This window comes from Nerophis ophidion, linkage group LG25 (assembly GCF_033978795.1).
Source record: "Nerophis ophidion isolate RoL-2023_Sa linkage group LG25, RoL_Noph_v1.0, whole genome shotgun sequence".
Classification (NCBI taxonomy): Eukaryota; Metazoa; Chordata; class Actinopteri; order Syngnathiformes; family Syngnathidae; genus Nerophis; species Nerophis ophidion.
In genome coordinates, this window is record NC_084635.1 from 32,272,938 (window position 1) to 32,295,763 (window position 22,826).

At 40.5% G+C, this 22,826-nt stretch overlaps 1 long non-coding RNA gene across 2 annotated transcripts in view; it reads left to right on the forward strand.

The window, feature by feature from the left end:
• The window catches only part of LOC133543084 (uncharacterized), a 172,488-nt gene that overhangs the window by 12,974 nt on the left and 136,688 nt on the right, over positions 1-22,826 (forward strand). For both annotated transcript variants that reach the window (XR_009804297.1, XR_009804298.1), the window contains exon 2: positions 8,571-8,733. This is a non-coding gene — a long non-coding RNA (uncharacterized LOC133543084). The remainder of the gene's footprint in view (positions 1-8,570; positions 8,734-22,826) is intronic.

Here is a 22,826-nt window from a genome sequence, read left to right on the forward strand (position 1 = left end):
TCAATTTTAAAATGTAAAATGTATGACTTTTTAAAGCGATGTTGTGTAGGGAGAAGTACAGAGCGCCAACAAGCCCAGTTACATAATATCTACGGCTTTCCACACACACAAGTGAATGCCAAGCATACTTGGTCAACAGCCATACAGGTCACACTGAGGGTGGCCGTATAAAAAACCTAAAAACTGGGGCGGTATAGCTCGGATGGTAGAGTGGCCGTGCCAACAACTTGAGGGTTGCAGGTTCGATTCCCGCTTCCGCCATCCTAGTCACTGCCGTTGTGTCCTTGGGCAAGACACTTTACCCACCTGCTCCCAGTACCACCCACACTGGTTTAAATGTAACTTAGATATTGGGTTTCACTATGTAAAGCGCTTTGAGTCACTAGAGAAAAGCGCTATATAAATATAATTCACTTCACTAACACTTTTTCAAATATGCGCCACACTGTGAACCCACACCAAACAAGAACGACAAACACATTTCGGGAGAACATCCGCACCGTAACACGACCTAAACACAACAGAAAAAAATAGCCAGAATCCCTTGCAGCACTAAATCTTCCGGGATGCTACAATATACACCCCTCTGCTACGCCTTAACACCTAAAACCCCGCCCCCTTCAACCTGCTCATTGTCTCTCAGAGAGAGCATGTCCCAAATTCCTAATAATACACTTTGTGACTTCAATAATAAATATGGCATTTTTTTCCTACAACTTGAGTTGATTTATTTTGGAAAACGTTGTTTACGCGGCAAAAACAGAAATAATTGAGAGCATGATGCAGGGTTTCAATTAAAAGGCATCTGCGCTCAGAATCGCGCAATCGGCGAACGTCCGCCATGGCAGCCACTGCAGTTGTGTCCTTGGGCAAGACACTTTACCCACCTGCTCCCAGTGCCACCCACACTGGTTTAAATGTAACTTAGATATTGGGTTTCACTATGTAAAGCGCTTTGAGGCACTAGAAAAAAGCGCTATATAAATATAATTCACTTCACTAACACTTTTACAAATATGCGCCACACTGTGAACCCACGCCAAACAAGAATGACAAACAAATTTCGGCAGAACATCCGCACCGTAACACGACATCAACACAACAGAACAAATAGCCAGAATCCCTTGCAGCACTAAATCTTCCGGGATGCTACAATATATACCCCTCTGCTACACCTTAACCCCTAAAACCCCGCCCCCCAGCCCCGCCCACCTCAACCTGCTCATTGTCTCTCAGAGAGAGCATGTCCCAAATTCCAAATAATACACTTTGTGACTTCAATAATAAACATGGCATTTTTTTTCCCCATAACTTGAGTTGATTTATTTCGGAAAACGTTGTTTACGCAGCAAAAACAGAAATAATTGAAAGCGTGATGCAGGGTTTTAATTAAAAGGCGTCTGCGCTCAGAGTCGCGCAATCGGCGAAAGTCCGCCATGGCAGCCACTGCAGAGGGTAATTTGGGACATGCGGTTTGTTTGTTTACCATTCTCTCCGAGTACTAGTCATGGTATTAAAAACTGTCTCTGGTACACTTATTAATGATGATAAATAGAGATGTTAGGTTTAGGGTTAACCCTAACGTTAAGGTTAAGGGTTAACCCTAACGCTAACCCTAGCCGATAAATGCTTTAAAATGTAATATTGGAAATTATCGGCATCGGTTTCAAAATTGTCAGTATCAATTTCAAAATGTAAAATGTGTGACTTTTTAAAGCGACGTTGTGTAGGGAGAAGTTACATAATATCTACGGCTTTCCACACACGCAAGTAAATGCCATGCATACTTGGTCAATAGCCATACAGGTCACACTGAGGGTGGCCGTATAAAAAAAACAAAAAAACATGAACACTTTTACAAATATGCGCCACACTGTGAACCCACACCAAACAAGAACGACAAACACATTTCGGGAGAACATCCGCACCGTAACACGACCTAAATACAACAGAAAAAAATAGCCAGAATCCCTTGCAGCACTAAATCTTCCGGGATGCTACAATATACACCCCTCTGCTACGCCCTAACACCTAAAACCCCGCCCCCCTCAACCTGCTCATTGTCTCTCAGAGAGAGCATGTCCCAAATTCCTAATAATACACTTTGTGACTTCAATAATAAATATGGCATTTTTTTCCTACAACTTGAGTTGATTTATTTTGGAAAACGTTGTTTACGCGGCAAAAACAGAAATAATTGAGAGCATGATGCAGGGTTTCAATTAAAAGGCATCTGCGCTCAGAATCGCGCAATCGGCGAACGTCCGCCATGGCAGCCACTGCAGTTGTGTCCTTGGGCAAGACACTTTACCCACCTGCTCCCAGTGCCACCCACACTGGTTTAAATGTAACTTAGATATTGGGTTTCACTATGTAAAGCGCTTTGAGGCACTAGAAAAAAGCGCTATATAAATATAATTCACTTCACTAACACTTTTACAAATATGCGCCACACTGTGAACCCACGCCAAACAAGAATGACAAACAAATTTTGGCAGAACATCCGCACCGTAACACGACATCAACACAACAGAACAAATAGCCAGAATCCCTTGCAGCACTAAATCTTCCGGGATGCTACAATATACACCCCCCTGCTACACCTTAACCCCTAAAACCCCGCCCCCCAGCCCCGCCCACCTCAACCTGCTCATTGTCTCTCAGAGAGAGCATGTCCCAAATTCCAAATAATACACTTTGTGACTTCAATAATAAACATGGCATTTTTTTTCCCCATAACTTGAGTTGATTTATTTCGGAAAACGTTGTTTACGCAGCAAAAACAGAAATAATTGAAAGCGTGATGCAGGGTTTTAATTAAAAGGCGTCTGCGCTCAGAGTCGCGCAATAGGCGAAAGTCCACCATGGCAGCCACTGCAGAGGGTAATTTGGGACATGCGGTTTGTTTGTTTACCATTCTCTCCGAGTACTAGTCATGGTATTAAAAACTATCTGTCTCTGGTACACTTATTAATGATGATAAATAGAGATGTTAGGTTTAGGGTTAACCCTAACGTTAAGGTTAAGGGTTAACCCTAACGCTAACCCTAGCCGATAAATGCTTTAAAATGTAATATTGGAAATTATCGGCATCGGTTTCAAAATTGTCAGTATCAATTTCAAAATGTAAAATGTGTGACTTTTTAAAGCGACGTTGTGTAGGGAGAAGTTACATAATATCTACGGCTTTCCACACACGCAAGTAAATGCCATGCATACTTGGTCAATAGCCATACAGGTCACACTGAGGGTGGCCGTATAAAAAAAACAAAAAAACATGAACACTTTTACAAATATGCGCCACACTGTGAACCCACACCAAACAAGAATGACAAACACATTTCGGCAGAACATCCGCACCGTAACACGACACAAACACAACAGAAAAATAGCCAGAATCCCTTGCAGCACTAAATCTACCATGATGCTACAATATACACCCCTCTGCTACGCCTTAACCCCTAAAACCCCGCCCCCCAACCTGCTCATTGTCTCTCAGGGAGAGTATGTCCCAAATTCCAAACTGCTGTTTTGAGGCATGTTAAAAAAAATACACCTTGTGACTTCAATAATAAATATGGCATTTTTTTCCCATAACTTGAGTTGATTTATTTTGGAAAACGTTGTTTACGCAGCAAAAACTGAAAGAATTGAAAGCGTGATGCAGGGTTTTAATTAGAGTCGCGCAATCGGCGAAAGTCCGCCATGGCAGCCGCTGCAGAGGCTAATTTGGGACATGCGGTTTGTTTGTTTACCATTCTCTTCGAGTTCAGCAGAAGAAAAAAAGAAAAATCCCGTTTGTTGTCCGTTGCAGCTGTCCTGGTTTTTGGTCTTTGAAAAATATTTCACAGGCGATGCATGTCCAGATCTGCTTCCAACTCGAATGCTGGGAACGTTTAGATGTGAGCGTATCACAGCCCGCGCATTTGCTAATTAATATCTGTCTGCGACTCGCCGCTTAGTGAAGTCGGAGGGATTTGAACGTCATAAAAACCTCAAATTCCCACATCAAAATCAGAATAGTTTTTATCGCCATTGCTTGAGAACGGGTTATAAATGATAAATGGGTTGTACTTGTATAGTGCTTTTCTACCTTCAAGCGCTTGGACGCTATTTCCACATTCACACACACATTCACACCATGCAAGGCCCTAACCACCACCCATCAGGAGCAAGGGTGAAGTGTCTTGCTCAAGGACACGACGGACTATATCTTGCTGTGCTATTCGCCATTGTTTGTTTACATTAGCAGCCCTGTATGACGTCACAGGGAAATGGACGGTCGCATCGCAAATAGCGAAAATCAAGCACTTTAAAAAAATGTTTAGGGATATTCCGGGACCGGTAAAATTTTGAAAAAAAATTCAAAAAATACAACAAGCCACTGGGAACTGATTTTTATTGTTTTGAACCCTTTTGAAATTGCGATAATGTTCCCCTTTAATAATGTCGGCCGGGTAAAAATTGGGAAAAATTCGGGATTGTCGGGAGGTGCACTGAAAATACAGGAAAAAATCGTGAGATTGGCAAGTATGTTGCTAAGGCGGGAAATCCGTTCATAGAAGGTGAATTCGTCAAAAAGTGCATGTTAGATTTTTGAAGAAATCTATTTTTGCGGCCAAGCCTCACCCCAGTTTCTGCATCCAGTGGCCCCCAGGTACATTGAGTTTGTGACCCCTGATTTAAAGGCCAGAGCAGGGGTCGGGAACCTTTTGGCTGAGAGAGGCATGAAAGCCAAATATTTTCAAATGTATTTCCGTGAGAGCCGTGTAATATTTTTAACACTGAATACAACTGTCAGTTTAAACACTGATGACATCTATTAACAGACAAGAAGCAAGGAATTAAACAGAGACAGGATTCATTTAACTCAATGAGGAGAAACGCGGGGGACCTGTACCTTTTTGTACGGTGTCGTCCCACGCTCTGACAAGAGAATTCTATGCCTCTTCTTTTATTTGGACTTTCCCTGATTACAACAACTTTTATTCTCTTTAACCTTTCGTCTTACCAAAACGGCCTTCTTTCATCTCCGTAATATCGCTAAAATTCGCTCATTTTGTCCACTAAAGACGCCGAGATCATTATCCATGCGTTTGTTACGTCTCGTCTCGATTACTGTAACGTATTATTTTCGGGTCTCCCCATGTCTAGCATTAAAAGATTACAGTTGGTACAAAATGCGGCTGCTAGAGTTTTGACAAGAACAAGAAAGTTTGATCACATTACGCCTGTACTGGCTTCCTGTGCACTTAAGATGTGACTTTAAGGTTTTACTACTTACGTATAAAATACTACACGGTCTAGCTCCAGCCTATCTTGCCGATTGTATTGTACCATATGTCCCAGCAAGAAATCTGCGTTCAAAAGACTCCGGCTTATTAGTGATTCCTAGAGCCCAAAAAAAGTCTGCGGGCTATAGAGCGTTTTCCGTTCGGGCTCCAGTACTCTGGAATGCCCTCCCGGTAACAGTTCGAGATGCTACCTCAGTAGAAGCATTTAAGTCTCACCTTAAAACTCATCTGTATACTCTAGCCTTTAAATAGACCTCCTTTTTAGACCAGTTGATCTACCGCTTCTTTTCTTTCTCCTATGTCCCCCCCCTCCCTTGTGGAGGGGGTCCGGTCCGATGACCATGGATGAAGTACTGGCTGTCCAGAGTCGAGACCCAGGATGGACCGCTCATCGGGACCCAGGATGGACCGCTCGCCTGTATCGGTTGGGGACATCTCTACGCTGCTGATCCGCTTGAGATGGTTTCCTGTGGACGGGACTCTCGCTGCTGTCTTGGATCCGCTTGAACTGAACTCTCGCGGCTGTGTTGGAGCCACTATGGATTGAACTTTCACAGTATCATGTTAGACCCGCTCGACATCCATTGCTTTCGGTCCCCTAGAGAGGGGGGGTTGCCCACATCTGAGGTCCTCCCCAAGGTTTCTCATAGTCAGTATTGTCACTGGCGTCCCACTGGATGTGAATTCTCCCTGCCCACTGGGTGTGAGTTTTCCTTGCCCTTTTGTGGGTTCTTCCGAGGATGTTGTAGTCGTAATGATTTGTGCAGTCCTTTGAGACATTTGTGATTTGGGGCTATATAAATAAACATTGATTGATTGATTGATCTTGTGTTAGGGTCGGCACCGACCCGTTTTAGTTTGTAAATGCATAAAAACACCACATTTATTTTTTTGCATCAAAGCTTTTTGACTTTGTCAGGAACCTCTTTGTCAACAAAATAAAACATTTAAAATTTTTTCACTAAATTATAAAATGCTCTGGTAGAAATTATGCCCTTGGTGTTGTTAGGGTCGGTTTTGACCCAGTTATAAAAATAAGATAAAGCAATGATAAGAGCCAAAACTGAACACACTGACAGCCAGCTCCTCTCCCAGTCATGTGAGCTTTGGTGGATTCTCAATTTACCTAGTTATACTGTACAAAAACAAACAAAAGACGGACACTAAAAGTGTCACTTTTTGCCACTCTGATTTTGTTTTTTATTAGTTTTGGAACTAGTAATCTATTTCTCTTGGTTTCATTTGCTTGATTGGTTGTTGTTTGATGTTGGATTTCTGTTGCTGAAAAAAATACTTTTTAGCCTTTTTCTTGAAGTAAATATATATGGGTCGAAATTCTTAAAATGAAAAAATAAATAAAACACATTTATTTAAGAGATGTGTTCTAATACCCCTTAGTGATAGTTAGGTATCACAACAACTTTTTTTTTATGTATATGATACTTTTGAGGTTCGTTTTACATTTTTTTAAAATTGAAATGGAGGGGTATACTGACAAAAAAAGGCCCAATGGCCTAAACCAAAAATATTAAAACCAATATTTTCAAGGATAAGGAAGCCTAACGAGGTAACCAAGAGATGAGAAACAAATTGGATGATAGATAATTGTTTTTAGTGTATTTTACAGCTGATTGAAGACATGGGTCAAAACCGACCCGTTAACATAAGAGATGGTAACAGAAAGCTAACACAAGAGGAAGGTTAATAACATTGTTATTCTGAAGGTAACCAGTAATAAATAAAATACTTTTGACCATTATTGCGACATCTTGAACAGGTGCGATAGAAACGGATGGATGGATGAAAATCCATGAGAATGTTTTATATTTTGAACGTTATTTTTAACACTGTGATTACCAGCGGAATTATTAATTACTTATCGTGTTAAGCAACATCAGCTAAGATTTATTTGCGAGCCAGTTGCGGTCATCAAAAGAGCCACATCTGGCTCGAGAGCCATAGGTTCCCTACCCCTGGGCTAGAGTATACAAATGAGTTTTAATATGGGACTTCAATGCTTCTTCTGAGGCATTCCAGAGTACATTCCAGCCGGCACGTTAATACACTAACACACAACATCCGGATTCCCATCATGCATTGCTTCAAAACCACAGCAAGTAGTCATGTCCAAAATTTCCAGCAGGACAAACAATATATATTATATAATGTATAATAACCCTAACCTAAACCCCTAACCCTTTATCGTCCTCTCTCACCTGAAAAGGAGACTATATAGCTATACCGGTATAGCTCGGTTGGTAGAGTGCCCGTGTCAGCAACTTGAGAGTTGCAGGTTCAATCCCCGCTTCCGCCATCCTAGTCACTGCCGTTGTGTCCTTGGGCAAGACACTTTACCCACCTGCTCCCAGTGCCACCCACACTGGTTTAAATGTAAAAATTAGATATTGGGTTTCACTATGTAAAGCGCTTTGAGTCACTCGAGAAAAAGCGCTATATAAATATACTTCACTTATTATATATGTCTCCGTTATCCATAGGTTTATACACACAACATCCGGATTCCCATCATGCATTGCTTCAAAACTACGGCAAGTAATGATAATCAAAATTTCCAGCTGGAAAAACAATATATATTATACAAGATATTATAAACCTTACCCTAACCCCTACCCTAAACCTAACCCTATCCCCACCCAAACCCAAAACTCCAACCCCTAACCCTTTATCGTCCTCTCTCACCTGAAAATGAGACAATTATATATGTCTCCTTTATCCATAGGTTTATCTATAACCCATCAAGTAGGAAGGCAGGGAGCTATTTCTCAGCGAGTGATGTCCAAAATTTCCAGCCGGAAAAACAATATATAATATATAGTAACCCAAACCCTAACCCCAACCCTAACTCTCACCCTTTGGAGGTAATCCTCCGTTTTCATTGTCCCATTTACCCTCTGTAAAGCACCAGTTCCATTGGCAGCAAAAAAGGCCCGGAGCATAATACTACCACCACCATACTTGACGGTAGGTGTGGTGTTCCTGGGATTAAAGGCCTCACTTTTTCTCTTCCGAACATAGCCAGAGTACTGGAGCCCCAATATAAAACGCTCTATAGCTCGCAAACTTTTTTGGGCTTTGGGAATCACTAATAAGCCGGAGTTCTTTGAAGGCAGATTTCTTGCTGAGACATATGGTACAATATGACCCCTTTAAATTTAATCTAGGGAAGATTAAGCTAAAAATATCGAGAATAAAGTCAATCAATTGTCTGGTGAAGCTTCCGCAAGCAACTGAAGTCTCCTCTTGACATTTTTCTAGGTGGAGTTTGGTAGAGACTGACTTTTCCTATCAGTCAGGTAGCACCGGGCATGGACCCACCCCAGAGGATGCTGGGAAACGGATCGCCAGGATCAAAGGGAAGGTGGAACACGGCTGAACGAGGGATCTCCGAGCTTAGAGGCTCATTAGGAATATTACAAAGGTAAGACTCGGAATGAGATGTCTGGGAATTAGCGCTGAGACAGTTGTAATACCAAACCGGGGGAAATGATGGCTTTTACATGTTTTACTGGCATAGGTAAGGGATTTGTCCGTCGTTAAAACGTCTCGGTGTGGCGTCAGAAAAGCCTATTACCGTCAATCTCCCCGCGGAATGTTTTTTTTTTGTTACCCTGGAATCAGAGTCTTACTTTACATGTGTGGACCGTTCATGGTTCATGTTGTTCAGGTTCATGCTAGGATTGACATGTTTTAAAACCAACTGCGCCGATTTTATCAGCGCCAGGTGAATTCCGCCCGTACCAATGACCGACTTACAGTCCTGGTCAAAAGTTTACATCAATAAATCACAGTCCATAGTGGGTCTAATATAATAATGAGAGTCCAGTCCATACTAGATCTAACATAATAGTGAGAGTCAAGTCCAGAGTGGGTCTAACATAATAGTGTGAGTCCAGTCCATAGTGGATCTAACATAATAGTGTGAGTCCAGTCCATAGTGGATCTAACATAATATTGTGACAGTCCAGTCCATCAATCAATGTTTACTTATATAGCCCTAAATCACTACTGTCTCAAAGGGCTACACAAACCACTACGACATCCTCGGTAGGCCCACCTAAGGGCAAGGAAAACTCACACCCAGTGGGACGTCGGTGACAATAATGACTATGAGAACCTTGGAGAGGACGAAAGCAATGCATGTCGAGCGGGTCTCACATGCTACTGTGAAAGTTCAATCCATAGTGGATCCAACACAGCCGCGAGAGTCCAGTCCAAAGCGGATCCAACAGGAAACCATCCCAAGCGGAGGCGGATCAGCAGCGCAGGGATATCCCAAGCCGATACACAGGCGAGCGGTCCATCCTGGGTCCCGACTCTGGACGAGCGGTCCATCCTGGGTCCCGACTCTGAACAGCCAGTACGTCATCCATGGCTATCGGACCAGACCCCCTCCACAAGGGAGAGTGGGACATAGGAGAAAAAGAAAAGAAACGGCAGATCAACTGGTCTAAAAAGGGAGTCTATTTAAAGGCTAGAGTATTAAGGTGAGACTTCAATGCTTCTACTGAGGTGGCATCTCGAACTGTTACCGGGAGGGCATTCCAGAGTACTGGAACCCAATAGAAAACGCTCAATAGCCCGCAGACTTTTTTTGGGCTTTGGGAATCACTAATAAGCCGGAGTTCTTTGAACGCACACTTCTAAAGTACATAATATCATGGCTGTCTTGGGTTTCCAATCCTTACTAAAACCCTTGTTTTTTTGTGATTGAGTGATTGGAGCACATACTTGTTGGTCACAAAAAAAAAACATTCAAAAAGTTTGGTTCTTTAATGGATTTATTATGGGTCTACTGAAAATGTGAGCAAATGTGCTTGGTCAAAAGTATACAGCGATGTTAAAGGCCTACTAAAACCCACTACTACCAACCACGCAGTCTGGTACTCTCTACCATCCAATATACAAACCTATTCCATGATAGAGATGATCACCATAGTTACAGTTTCAGAGAAAACAACAAATTATATTTGCCTAAATTTAGAACAACTTTAAATCCATTTCAGTGCCTGGAGTCAATCCGTGGAACAACTTAGGGAACAAGTTACAAATACGTTCTAGCATGATTCAATTTAAAACACTGTTTAAAAAAGAAGTACTGAACAAGTACGAGGAGGAAAGAGAGTGAGGCCCTCAGCACAGAGCCATGGGAAAAAGGTGTATGGTCAGAGTGTTTGGGCCCGTGTGTGTGTTTTGTTTCGCCTTGTCTTGTCTCATATTATTGTTAGTGTACAGGATAGGCAATTACATCATCCACAACCGCATCACCAAAGTCGTCATCCACCCGCCGTCCACCCGAACCAACATTTTATCAGACCCGCAACCGCCCGCTGAAATACATCAAAAATCGGTCACCTTTACCACTCACAAAGCTATTTAAACCCGTTTCACAGAGTAACGAAGACAATTGGAGCCGCAAACGTTCTCGTGAATATCAATTGGCGTTCATCCCGATGACAAGAATAAGGGCGTGCTGTGAAGCCATTGCCTTTGACACCTTCAACCACATGTACAAACTGATTGTTAGTCCGGCAACATGTTGAGTGCAGCTTCCGCAATCACACGTACAAGATTGTTAGGCATACTGGGTGATCCAGAGTCCACTAATGGTTGTGATTTAACACTTACTAATATGCGCCACGCTGTGAAGCCACACCAAACAAGATTGGCAAACACATTTCGGGTGAACATCCTCACAGTAACACAACATGAACGCAACACAGCAAATACCCAGAATCCTTTGTATCCGCGGGGTGTATAAAATAGTCAGGAACTGTCATGGATACAAAGGGTTATGGGTATTTGTTGTGTTGCGTTTATGTTGTGTTACTGGGAGGATGTTCTCCCGAAATGTGTTTGTCAATCTTGTTTGGTGTGGCTTCACAGCGTGGAGCATACTACTAAGAGTGTTAAAATTGTTTATATCACAACCATTAGTGTACTCTGTGTCACCCAGTATGCCTTGCAGTTGTGTGCAGGAGTTTTTCCTGTTTTTGTTTATAGAGTATTGTTGTTGTATTATATTGATTATGTTAAATGTGGAATGAGTGAGAGGGGTTGGGATATTATAAGCATCTGCTTCATTCAACCCCTTTTCAAGCGTTGCATTAATATCTCTGCCAAAATTAAAAAAAAACAAAAAAAAACTGTTTAGTTGTGCTGTGCAGGTTTGAAATAAATATTTCAGTTCAATTCAAAATATATCAATGATGAAATCTTAACATTGCAACACATGCCGATATGGCCAGGTTAGTTTACTAAGTTGCAATTTTAAATTCCGCGTGAATGATCCTGCTGAAAACATCGCGGATAACGTCACGGATTGTAACGGACATTTTGGTCAAGCACCGATCCCAGCTATAAGTAGTCTGCTTTAATCGCATAATTCCACAGTATTCTGTACAACTGTGTTGCTGAATCTTTTGCAATTTGTTCAATTAATAATGGAGACGTCAAAGAAGAAAGATGTAGGTGGGAATGGGTGTATTGCGGCCGCCTATAGCAACACAAACACAGCCGTCGTTTCCTTGTTTACATGCCCGAAAGATGACGGTGAAGCTTTACTATGGAACAGAGCGGTCAAGCGAACATGGTTTTCTACCACATGTCAACCGGCAGGTTTCAGTGAGAAAATGGTGGTAATAAGTCAGCTCTTACTTTAGACATGAGCAGAGAGCTTACGTCGTTCGTCCTGCAGCTGCGGACTCTCTTGCCTCCTCCCACAGGCCGCTCCCGACTGTCCGATGCTTACACCATGGAGGAGGGAAAAAAATAAAAAATCTCAGCCCGGCTGCCGTCGCCTCGTCGAGAAACTTGGCTTCCCTCGGAGACACTGGCGGTCACCACACCCGTGGCCACACCCCTCCGACTTTCATATAATCTCACTAAAACACTAGTAACACAATAAGCAGAATTATCATAGTAAATGTGTCTAACATCTGAATCGCTCCCACTGCCCTCGTCTTTTTTTTTTTCTAGTCCTTCACTCTCACTTTCCTCATCCACGAGTCTTTCATCCTCGCTCAAATTAATGGTGGAATCGTCGCTTTCTCGGTCCGAATCGCTCTGGCTGCTGGTGGCCATGATTGTAAACAATGTTCAGATGTGAAGAGCTCCGCAACCTGTGACGTCACGCACACACGTCTGCTACTTCCGGTACAGGCAAGGCTTTTTTATTAGCGACCAAAAGTTCGGAACTTTATCGTCGATGTTCTCTACTAAATCCTTCCAACAAAAATATGGTAATATCGCGAAATGATCACGTATGACACATAAAATGGACCTGCTATCCCCTTTTTATATAAGAACATCTCATTTCAGTAGGCCTTTAATGTTTTGGTTACATTTCCACCCTCTAGGTGGCCATCCACAAGCTTCTGCTTGAATTGTTGACCACTCCTCTTGATGAACTTGGTGCAGTTCAGTTTTCTGACTTGTTTCTTCAGCATTGTCCACACGGGGAAGGGCATTCTAAAACCTTCATTCTAGCCGGATTTAGCCATTCCTTTACCACTTTTGACGTGTGTTTTGGGTCATTGTCCTATTGGAACACCCAACCATACTTGCCAACCCTCCCCAATTTTCCGGGAGACTCCCGAATTTCAGTGCCTCTCCTGAAAATCTCCCAGGAAAGTCATTCTCCCGAATGTCTTCCGATTCCCAGCCGGACAAAAATATTGGGGGCGTGCCTTAAAGGCACAGCCTTTAGCGTCCTCTCTCACTTGAAAAGGAGACTATTATATATGTGTCTATCCATAGTTTTCTGCGATGAGATAGCGACTTGTCCAGGGTGTACGCTGCCTTCCGCCTGATTCTAATGGGGGAAAGGGTCCAGTGCCCCCGCGACCCCAAAATAAATATGCGGAAGGAAATGGATGAATGGATATCCATAAATTTATCTATGACCCATAACAGGGGTAGGGAACCTATGGCTCGGGAGCCAGATGTGGCTCTTTTGATGACTGCATCCGGCTCTAAGGTAAATTTGAGCTGACTCTGCTTAACACGATAAATAATGGATGATTCCACTTGTAATCAGTGTTCAAAATGATGTTCAAAATATATAACATCCTCGTGCATTTTTAATCCATCCATCCGTTTTCTACCGCACTTGTTCAAGAAGTTGCGTTGATGGTAAGAAGTTATTTATTTATTATTGGTTAGTGTGGGGCTTGCCCTCCTGGGGGTTCTTCAGACCACCAAGAACCTACATGAGAGCCTGTTTCAGGGTTACAATATTGTTTTATTTTTCAATAAGTCTCTCAGTTGCTTTCCAGCAATTTGTCTTTTTCTCTTTCGTTCTCGCTCGCGCTCTGGCTCCAGCCCCAACCCTGCTTATAACAGAGTGACAGGTGATTAAGTAACAAGGCCCAGGTGGGCCGTCTATGCACCTGTCGCTGATTTCAAGTCTGGTCCTGGAAACACCCCGCTTCGCTGCAGGCCCGCAGGCCACGCCCCCTCCACAGTTAGCTTCAGAATAACAATGTTATTACAAATAATAATAGACCTATTATACTCTAGAAATGTTAGTCTTACTTAAAAATGCACTCGTTTAGTTGTGTTCAGTGTTAAAAAAATATTTTACGACTCTTAAGGGAATACATTTTAAAATATTTGGCTTCTTGGCTCTCTCAGCCAAAAAGGTTCCCGACCCCTGACCCATAAAGTAGGAAGGCACGGAGCTATTTGTCAAGGTGTGTTCATTCCAGCCAGCATGTTCATACACTGACACACAACATCCGGATTCCCATCATGCATTGCTTCAAAACTAAAGGAAGTAGTAATGTCCAAAATTTCCAGCCAGACAAACAATATATATTATATAATACGTAGTAAACCTAACCCTAACCTAAACCCCTAACCCTTTATCGTCCTCTCTCACCTGAAAAGGAGACTATTATATATGTCTCCGTTATCCATAGGTTTATCTATAACCCATAAAGTAGGCAGGCACGGAGCTATTTCTCAGCGAGTGATGTCCAAAATTTCCAGCCGGAAAAACAATATATAATACATAGTAACCCAAACCCCAACCCTAACTCTCACCCTTTGGAGGCAATCCTCCGTTGTCATTGTCCCATTTACCCTCTGTAAAGCACCAGTTCCATTGGCAGCAAAACAGGCCCGGAGCATAATACTACCACCACCATACTTGACGGTAGGTGTGGTGTTCCTGGGATTAAAGGCCTCACTTTTTCTCTTCCGAACACATTGCTGGGTATTGTGGCCAAACGGCTCCATTTTTGTTTCATCTGACCACAGAACTTTAGTCCAGAGGGTCTTATCTTAATCTATTTGATGTCAGATGAAACAAAAACAATACCGAGCAATATGTTTGGAGGAGAAAACTCTATCACGAAAAAATAAGAGTCGTCAAAATGATTGGAAACTCAAGACAGCCACGACATTATGTTCTTTACAAGTGTATGTAGACTTTTGATCACAACGGTATGCTTATGTATGTGCTTCTTATATACCGGACATATCACACAGCACTCATGCATCTATTATTTACAAATGTTGTTTTATTAGAAGAAATTGATCGTGTAACCATGTTTTGGACATGTATGGTTCAGAAAGTTAAAATATTTTGGTTTTAGCTGTGTACCCAGATTTAAAACATTAAAAAAGAACATGATATTTTTATTGACAGTACTTTGTATTCTGCTCACAAACAAACAGGAGGAATGATAAACAGCCATTAATCCCAAAGAGTCATGTTTCGGCGTGGAGTTAAGTGACGCTAATAAATCTGAGCTTCCAAAGTTTACCCACAAGGTGAATGGAATTCTCCGTCATCCTCTGCTGAATTAAGATGCTCCTGCACAGATGGTGTTGGAATCTCAACCCCCCCACACACACACACACCCTCCACTCTTGCTAAATACACCAGTGGAGTCTTGCCCATGGGCATGGCCGGTGCATATGGACGCCGTGAATACCTGCCCGATCTCATTAGAACACACATTTTCATAACAAAGAAAGCAGCTGGCTTGTCGGCTTCGCTTCATTTAAAGCGCGGCTAACATTAACACGAGCTTGATATTATTAACCGGCGAGTCGTGTTTGCCATGAACGATAACTTGGGGAGCCGTTTGAACGCGTGTGTTCATACTCTGCGATTACATTCGACCGAGTTAGCGGGACTACAGAGTTTTCCGGATCATAAAGCGCACCGGATTATAAGGCGCACTGCCGATATATGGTCTAATTTTTAAATATTTTTTCCATATATGGGTCGTACCGGATTATAGGGCCCATTAAAGGAGTCATATTATACTCATATTATACTCAAATAGTCATATTATACGTTTTCATAACATGGTCACTACTGCCTACTTTGTCTTGTTATATTCTTATTTTACTGTTATATTTTTATTCCCATTGTTGCTTTTTAGTTTTTATTCTTATTGTAATATTTCTCTACTTTGTTTCCATTTAAACCCCCATTATTTACTTTTTACTTTTATTTAAATTGATCTCAACTCTGTACTACACTGCTGCTGGAATTTTAATTTTCCTGAAGGAACTCTCCTGAAGGAATCAATAAAGTACTATCTATCTATTATAGCTCATACTATATATATTATATATATATATATATATATATATATATATATACATATATTTTGTTTTATTGTATTTTTTGTGCGTATATATATATATATTATTTTTTTTTGTATTTTTTGTGCTCATATATATATATATATATATATATATATATATATATATATATATATATATATATATATATATATATATATATATATATATATATATATATATATATATATATATACATATATCTCTATATATATATATATATATATATATATACATATATCTATATATATATATATATGTGTGTGTGTGTGTTTATATGGCCCTGCGATGCTATATATATATATATATATATATATATCGCATCGCAGGGCCATATAAACACACATATATATATATATATATATATATATATATATATATATATATATATATATATATATATATATATATATATATATATATATATATATATATATATATATATATACATACATACATACATACACACACACACACAGGAGTGTCTCAGAAAATTGGAATATTGTGATAAAGTCCTTTATTTTCCGTAATGCAACTAAAAACATGGAAATGTCATACATTCTGGATTCATTACACATCAACTGAATTATTGCAAGCCTTTTATTATTTTAATATTGCTGATTATGGCATACTGCTTAAAAAAACTAAAAAATCCTATCTTAAAAAATTTGAATATTTCCTCAGACCAAGTAAAAAAAAAAGATTTATAACAGCAAATATATATATATATATATATATATATACACACATATATATATATACACATATATATATATTTTTATACATATTTTATTGTAATATTTGTGCGTGTCTCTCTCTCTCTCTCTCTCTCTCTCTCTCTCTCTCTCTCTCTCTCTCTCTCTATATATATATACAGGACAGTCTCAGAAAATTAGAATATTGTCATAAAGTCCTTTGTTTTCCGTAATGCTACTAAGAACATGAAAATGTCATACATTCTGGATTCATTACACACCAACTGAATTATCGCAAACATTTTAATATTGGTGATTATGGCATACTGCTTAAAAAAACTCACAAATCCTATCTTAAAAAAATTTAATATTTCCTCAGACCAAGTAAAAAAAAAAGATTTATAACAGCAAAACAAAATCAAACATTTGAAAATGTCAATTAATGCACTCAATACTTGGTTAGGAATCCTTTTGCACGGATTACTGCATCAATGCTGTCACTGCTTGGCTTGGGCGTGGATTGTTTCTACGACGCAGATGAGGATCAGCACAAGCGAGGCGTGGACGTGAGTACATGATATTAATTTAATAAACAAACAACAAAAGGCGCTCACAATGGAGGTACAAAACTTGGCTACACAGTACAAACGTGAAACAAAAACACCTGCTCGGTGGCATGAAATGATGGACATAAACTAAAGGACTTCGCACAAAAACAATTGGCTATGAACTATAAACAAAGACTTACTTGGACAAAATGAACAGCGTAGCAAGGCATGAAGCAGATAAACGAGGGCATGAAGGAGGTGCAGCATGGGTAGCGTGTGTGGTCATGAGGGTTCAACACAGTCCAGTAGGTAAAGTAGCCAGCCCAAGGAAAGGAAAACAAATGACTTAAATACTGCTGGGGTAATTAGAAACAGGCGTGAGAGGCTGAGGATCGGGGCGTGACTAAGGGGACGCGGTGGAAACTAATGGGTTGGCATGGAAACAAACAAAACCAGGAAGTGCAAAACGTGAAGCAAGAGTCCAAAAACAAAACAAAACATGACCAAACGTAAACCTGATTTACAGGCATGACAAATGCGGTGTGGCATGGAGGCAATCGGCCTGTGGCATTGCTGAGGTGTTATGGATACCCAGGATGCTTCAATAGCGGCCTTCAGCTAATTTGCATTATTGGGCCTGGTGTCTTTCAGCTTCTTCTTCACAATAACCCACAAATTCTCTATGGGGTTTAGGTCAGGAGAGTTGGCAGGCCAATGGAGGACAGTAATGCTATGGTCAGTACACCAGTTACTGCTGGTTTTGGCACTGTGAGCAGGTGCCAGATCATGCTGGAAAATTAAATCATCATCTCCATAGAGCTTTTCAACAGATACAGCTTCAATAGCCTTATTCCCATGGTCAAACCGCTCCTGAACTCTAGACAAAGGAAGTTTCCTCAGTCAGCAATGGTTTGTTTGGGGAGCCATGTCAGCTGCTGGTTTTGGTCCACTGTGTTTCATCAAGTCCAGAGTCAATGCAGCTGTGTACATGCTTCCATCTGTTGTAAAGCTCTATGGAGATGATGATTTCATTTTCTAGCATGATCCGGCACCTGCTCACAGTGCCAAAACCAGCAGTAACTGCTGTACTGACCATGGCATTACTGTCCTCCATTGGCCTGCCAACTCCCCTGACCTAAACCCCATAGATAATTTGTTGGGTATTGTGAAGAAGAAGCTGAAAGACACCAGACCCTTTAATGCAAATGAGCTGAAGGCCGCTATTGAAGCATCCTGGGCATCCATAACACCTCAGCAATGCCACAGGCCGATTGCCTCCATGCCACGCCGCATTGATGCAGTAATCCATGCAAAATGATTCCCGACCAAGTACTGAGTGCATTAATTGACATTTTCAAATGTTTGATTTTGTTTTGCTGTTATAAATCTTGCTTTTTTACTTGGTCTGAGGAAATATTCACATTTTTGGACATAGGATTTTTCAGTTTTCTTAAACTGTATGCCATAATCAGCAATATTAAAATAATAAAAAGCTTGCAATATTTCAGTTGATGTGTAATGAATCCAGAATGTATGACATTTTCATGTTTTTAATTGTATTACAGAAAATAAACGACTTCATCACATGATTCTATTTTTCTGAGATAGTCATATATATTGTACTGTTTACATTGAAAACAGCAGATACATGTCATATAAAGTATTGGCTTCTGTTTAGGACAAAGTTTCCGTCTCAAATCTCCCGTTGAATTAGCACACCCTTGAACTCGGAGCGCCTTATTTCCAAATACATATTTCCCATATTTGCATTTGATAACCGAGAAGGCAGCAGACCAAACGAGACTCCTCGTCGGAAACAACGAGTCGCCCAGTCAGCACAAAAAAGGCGAGGACGCATGGTTGTTTGCTAATACCGCAACCTGTTTTTATCTCGCCGTGCAGCGCTGCGGTGCGGCGAGCTGGAAGGGGCGCGTCCCCGCGGTGTCTGTTATTCAATTGTTAATGCTCAGCAGAAGGTGATGCTACCTGTGTTCCGGGCTGGCCTCGCGCTCCTTGTTAACACCAGTCCCACGTTGGGTTTTGTTCCGCCGCAGCGTGATTCATCGGCTCGGTCAGGGTCAGGCAATATACACACCGTGTTTCTCCGGTGCGAAACCCAACATTTAAGACTTCCGTCAGGAGAATACCCAAGCAGTGGAGACCATCCTCCAGCTGACTAATGATATCTAGTTTTTAAAGGTGGGATGGTCTAACCATCCTGTACCACTCCTGGATATTAATTTACTTCTCTCTAGGGAACACATTTTTTATTTATTTTTGTCACATTTTTACATCAATGTTAATGTTTCAACTCCATGTCGTATAATTATCTTTACACATTCAACTTCATGTACTCATTTGTATACTCCCGCCTTTGAATAGACCCCCGTTGTAGACCAGTTGATCTGCCGTATTTTTTCTGTTCTGCTCCCTTCTTCTGCATTGATAGGTTGGCTGACTGTTCAAATTTAGGACCACTCATCCGTGCATCCCTACATCTGCGGTCCCCTCCAAGGTTCCACATTGCGTCCCGTTGGGTTGAGTTTTTCCCTGCTCTGATGTGGGATCTGAGCCAAGGATGTTGTTTTGGCTTGTGCAGCCCTTTGAGACACTTGTGATTTAGGGCTATATAAACAAACATTGATTGATTGATTAATCATTAATACAGGATATTGTTACGTCCCTAGTTTGGGGTTTGTTTGTGTATATATATATATATATATATATATATATATATATATAATGTATTTGTACAACAAAAAGTACAAATGTTTGTATACATACATATATATATATATGTGTATATATATATATATATACACACACACAAACGTTTTGTACTTTTTGTTTGTGTTTTTTAAGCTTTTTAATGTAGCAGTAGAGCGGAAAAAAACAAGTTGCCTCTGTATTGAAGCTATTTTCATATATATCTTCATGTCCATCCATTCATCCATTTTCTACCGCTTGTTCCTTTTGGAGTCACACTGGGGGTGGTGGAGCCTATCTCAGCTGCATCCAGGCGGAAGGCTGGGTCCACCCGGGACAAGTCACCACCTGATAACAGGGCCATAAGAGATACGTGTGGACTGCAATATGATGGCAGTCACACATAAGAGATATGTGTAGACTGCGTTATGCCTCAAGTAAACTACACCACAATTGTATAAATTCCATTGAAAATAAAGAACATTACACACGGCGCTCAAAAATCCGTCAAAATGTTTTAGTATGATTTTTGTAAGCTATGAAGCCACACCGCTTGATGGATTGCACAAATATGATTATGGTGTGCGTACAAAGTGTCAGAGTTAGTTGGTGACAAACCCCAAGATGCAGAGAAGGAGGCAGACATTGAGCAAGTAAACATGATTTAATTAAACACTGAAACAAGAACAAAACAAAAGGGTACAAACAAAAGGCGCACACGAGGCGGATAACAAACTTGGCTATAAAAAAAAAAAATGGAAGCACGTTACAAAAAGACAGTAAGCTACAAACAGCTAGCGAATAAAGTTTACCGCTACACTGCATTGACACGACCTGTAGGAACGTCAGGTAGAAATGACATTGACGGGTAATGGTGACATCAACACGAAAATTATCCAGGCCTGACTGGAGGACAAAACAGGTCTAAATACTGTCTGGCTGATTGACACCAGGTGTGTGACCATATGCCAATCAGCCATGCTGAGGGGACAAAGCACTCTGGGAGACAAACAGGAAACATAACCAAAATAAGAATGCTGACAGGACCTAAAGACAGGAAGCAAAGACAAATGCAGAGGAAAAACTAAGACAAGCCTGACACGAGGTAAGACATATTATTTGACGTTTTGTTTCGCAATATTATTCAAAGGCAACTTTTCTTACCTTCTTGTTCATGCTGATCTGTATTTGGGATTTGCATACCAAAAGATAAGTAGATATGATCAAAATAGTGTCAATTTTACAAAAAAAATATTGAGCCATTTTGAGAGATAACAGAATAGAGGAGGGGCCACAGATCTCTTCCCCATCAACAACAATGCCAATCGAGCAGACTTTGTGAGAGCCAGGAAAGATTACTTTGGGAAAAACTATGATAGAATGAAGTTAAATATCTTTATTGTCTTTGTACATTGTACAATAAAATTGCAAGCAAACTAATTTAAGTGCAATTTCATAATAACACATAAAAACATAAAAACATAGTACTCAGATAAATTGATAAAAATATATAAACTTCATAAAAATACCAACACATGCACAGTCATTATTTTTTCCGCCTTGTGTTCAGCGACACTATTGCTCTAAGGCAGTGGTTCTTAACTTGGGTTCGATCGAACCCTAGGGGTTCGGTGAGTCGGCCTCAGGGGTTCGGCGGAGGTCAAGACACGCCCGACTCATCGCGCAAATAAAAACTTTGTGGATACCCCTAAAAAAAATGTTCCCTCTAATTTTCCATCTGATTTGCAGGTGTGTAATTTGTTGTGGTTCATTTTGTGCCCCAGTAAAAAAACAACATATAACTTTGTTTTGAATTTGAAAAAAAACAACAACTTTTATTTTTCAATAAAGAAGGGTTAGGTGAATGCGCATATGAAACTGCTGTTAAGTACCACTGCTCTAAGGGAAAATAGTGGTACTATTTTTGAACCCGAATATAAAGAAGATGAACACTAAATTTTAGAAGGCGAGTAATGGATATAGCTTTATTGTGAGACAAAAGCATCTGCAGCATTTCTAGGTGCTAAACATACAAACTAACCACTATAAACCATAATAAAACAAAAACTAACTGTAACCCCGATATTTTTGGCAATATTTTCTCCCAGCCCGCTTTGACTCGAAAGGTAATTTCAAAAATGAAAGTCATCGAAAAACCGTAGGCTTGAATACTAAAATGTGCCTTTTTTTTTTACCTAGAAGGTAAATACCGAAAAAAAAAAGCATATATTTTTATTGTATATGTCAGGGGTAGGGAACCTATGGCTCTAGAGCCAGATGTGGCTCTTTTGATGACTGCATCTGGCTCTCGGATAAATCTGATCTGACGTTGCTTAACACGATAAGTAATGAATAATTCCACTTGTAATCACAGTGTTAAAAATAATGTTCAAAATATAAAACATTGTCATGCATTTTTAATCCATCCATCCGTTTTCTACCGCACCTGTTCAAGAAGTTGCGTTAATGGTAAGAAGTTATTTCTTTATTATTGGTAAGTGTGAGGCTTGCCCTCCTGGGGGTTCTCCAGACCCCCAAGCACCGACATGAGAGCTTGTTTCAGGGTTACAATATTGTTTTATTTTTCAATAAGTTTTCAGCAATAGTATTTCCAGCCCCAACCCAGTCTCTCCTCCTGGCTGCTGCTTATAACAGAGCGACAGGTGATTAGATAACAAGGCCCAGGTGGGCCCTCTATGCACCTGTCGCTGCAGGCCCGCAGGCCACGCCCCCTCCACAGTTAGCTTCAGAATAACAATGTTATTACTAAGAATAAGATACCTATTATACTCTAGAAATGTTGGTCTTACTTAAAAATGCAAATGTTTAGTTGTGTTCAGTGTTAAAAAAAATATTATATGGCTCTTACAGAAATATATTTTAAAATATTTGGCTTTTTGGCTCTCAGCCAAAAAGGTTCCCGACCCCTGGTATATGTGAACAAAAAGTGATTTTTTTATACA